Raw genomic sequence first — 3683 nt, 5'->3', positions numbered from 1 at the left:
CTGGCTCTATGCACGTATTCGCAGTTCGAAATTACGTCTTTTTATACCCAACATATGCCAAGTACTGAAAGCTGCGTTTGGTCCCATTTGTCCCAAACCTCCCTGCAGTTTTCAAAATTTCCCAAATATCCCAATTTAGAGGCCTGAACCATATTTTGGAGCCAAATTCTGGCTCTCTGCACGTATTCGCAGTTTGATACTACGACTTTTTATACCCAACATATGCCAAGTACTGAAAGCGGCGTTTGGTCACATTTGTCCCAAACCTCCCTGCAGTTTTCAAAATATCCCAAATATCCCAATTTCGAGGCCTGAGCCATATTTTGGAGCCAAATTCTGGCTCTCTGCATGTATTCGCAGTTTGAAATTACGACTTTTTGTACCCAACATATGCCATGTCCTGAAAGCGGCGTTTTGTCACATTTGTCCCAATCCACCCTGCAGTTTTCAAAATATCCTAAACATCCCAATATCGAGGCCTGAGCCATATTTTGGAGCCAAATTCTGGCTCTCTGCACATATTCGCTGTTTTAAATTACGACTTTTTATACCCAACATATGCCAAGTACTGAAAGCGGCAATGAGTCACATTTTGCACAAACCTCCCGGCAGTTTTCAAAATATCCCAAACATCCCAATTTCGAGGCCTGAGCCATATTTTGGAGCCAAATTCAGGCTCTATGCACGTATTTGCAGTTTGAAATTACGACTTTTTATACCCAACATATGCCAAGTCCTGAAAGCGGCAGTGAGTCACATTTGGCCCAAACTCCCCTGCAGTTTTGAAAATATCCCAAATATCCCAATTTCGAGGCCTGAGCCATATTATGGAGCCAAATTCTGGCTCTCTGCACGTATTCGCAGTTTGATATTACGACTTTTTATACCCAACATATGCCAAGTTCTGAAAGCGGCAGTGAGTCACATTTTGCACAAACACCCCTGCAGTTTTCGAAATATCCCAAATATCCTTATTTCGAGGCCTGAGCCATATTTTGGAGCCAAATTCTGGGTCTCTGCACGTATTCGCAGTTTGAAATTACAACTTATTATACCCAACATATGCCAAGTTCTGAAAGCGGCAGTGAGTCACATTTTGCACAAACTCCCCTGCAGTTTTCGAAATATCCCAAATATCCCTATTTCGAGGCCTGAGCCATATTTTGGAGCCAAATTCTGGCTCTCTGCACGTGTTCGCAGTTTGAAATTGCTACTTTTTTATACCCAACATATGCCAAGTACTGAATGCGGCGTTTGGTCACATTTTCCCAAACCTCCCTCCAGTTTTCAAAATATCCCAAATAACCCAATATCGAGGCCTGAGCCATATTTTGGAGCCAAATTCTGGCTCTCTGCACGTATTCGCAGTTTGAAATTACAACTTATTATACCCAACATATGCAAAGTACTGAAAGAGGCAATGAGTCACATTTTGCTCAAACTCCCCTGCAGTTTTCAAAATATCCCAAACACCCCAATTTCGAGGCATGAGCTATATTTTGAAGCCAAATTCAGGTTCTCTGCACGTATTCACAGTTTGATATTACGACTTTTTATACCCAACATATGCCAAGTACTGAGAGCGGCGTTTGGTCACATTTGTCCCAAACCTTCCTGCAGTTTTCAAAATATCCCAAACATCCCAAAATCAAAGCCTGAGCCATATTTTGGAGCCAAATTCTGGCTCTCTGCACGTATTCGCAGTTTGATATTATGACTTTTTATACCCAACATATGCCAAGTCCTGAAAGCGGCAATGAGTCACATTTTGAACAAACTCCCCTGCAGTTTTCAAAATATCCCAAACATCACAATTTCGAGGCCTGAGCCATATTTTAGAGCCAAATTCTGGCTCTATGCACGTATTCGCAGTTTGATATTACGACTTTTTATACCCAACATATGCCAAGTCCTGAAAGCGGCAGTGAGTCACAATTTGCAAAAACTCCCTGCAGTTTTCGAAATATCCCAATTTCGAGGCCTGAGCCATATCTTGGAGCCAAATTCTAGCTCTCTGCACGTTTTCGCTGTTTTAAATTGCGACTTTTTTATACCCAACATATGCCAAGTACTGAAAGCGGCGTTTGGTCACATTTGTCCCAATCCCCCCTGCAGTTTTCAAAATATCCCAAATATCCCAATATCGAGGCCTGAGCCATATTTTGGAGCCAAATTCTGGCTCTCTGCACGTATTCACAGTTTGAAATTACAACTTATTATACCCAACATATGCAAAGTACTGAAAGCGGCAATTAGTCACATTTTGAACAAACTCCCCTGCAGTTTTCAAAATATCATAAACACCCCAATTTCGAGGCCGGAGCCATATTTTGAAGCCAAATTCAGGCTCTCTGCACGTATTCGCAGTTTGATATTAATACTTTTTATATCCAACTTATGCCAAGTACTGAAAGCGGCGTTTGGTCATATTTGTCCCAAACCTTCCTGCAGTTTTCAAAATATCCCAAACAATCCAATATCGAAGCCTGAGCCATATTTTGGAGCCAAATTCTGGCTCTCTGAACGTATTAGCAGTTTGATATTACGAATTTTTATACCCAACATATGCCAAGTCCTGAAAGCGGCAATGAGTCACATTTTGAACAAACTCCCCTGCAGTTTTCAAAATATCCCAAACATCACAATTACGAGGCCCGACCCATATTTGGAGCCAAATTCTGGCTCTATGCACGTATTCGCAGTTTGATATTACGACTTTTTATACCCAACATATGCCAAGTCCTGAAAGCGGCAGTGAGTCACATTTTGCACAAACTCCCCTGCAGTTTTCGAAATATCCCAAATATCCCTATTTCGAGGCCTGAGCCATATTTTGGAGCCAAATTCTGGCTCTCTGCACGTATTCGCAGTTTGAAATTGCAAATTTTTCATACCAACATATGCCAAGTACTGAAAGCGGCGTTTGGTCGCAATTGCCCCAAACCTCCCTGCAGTTTTCAAAATATCCCAAATATCCCAATTTCGAGGCCTGAGCCATATTTTGGAGCCAAATTCTGGCTCTCTGCACGTATTCGCAGTTTGATATTAAAACTTTTTATACCCAACATATGCCAAGTCCTGAAAGCGGCAGTGAGTCACATTTTGCACAAACTTCCCTGCAGTTTTCGAAATATCCCAAATATCCCAATTTCGAGGCCTGAGCCATATTTTGGAGCCAAATTCTGGCTCTCTGCACGTATTCGCAGTTTGAAATTGCTACTTTTTTATACCCAACATATGCCAAGTACTGAAAGCGGCGTTTGGTCACAATTGTCCCAAACCTCCCTGCAGTTTTCAAAATATCCCAAATATCCCAATTTCGAGGCCTGAGCCATATTTTGGAGCCAAATTCTGGCTCTCTGATCGTATTCGCAGTTTGATGGTACGACTTTTTATACCCAACATATGCCAAGTGCTGGACGCGGCAGTGAGTCACATTTTGCACAAACTCCTCTGCAGTTTTCAAAATATCCCAAACATCCCAATTTCGAGGCCTGAGCCATATTTTGGAGCCAAATTCTGGCTCTCTGCACGTATTCGCAGTTTGAAATTACAACTTTTTATACCTAACAAATGCCAAGTACTGAAAGCGGCGTTTGGTCACATTTGTCCCAAACCTTCCTGCAGTTTTCAAAATATCCCAAACATCCCAATTTCGAGGCCTGAGCCATATTTTGGAGCCA

This window comes from Procambarus clarkii, chromosome 89, assembly GCF_040958095.1.
Source record: "Procambarus clarkii isolate CNS0578487 chromosome 89, FALCON_Pclarkii_2.0, whole genome shotgun sequence".
NCBI lineage: Eukaryota > Metazoa > Arthropoda > Malacostraca > Decapoda > Cambaridae > Procambarus > Procambarus clarkii.
This window is presented reverse-complemented; position numbering follows the sequence as displayed.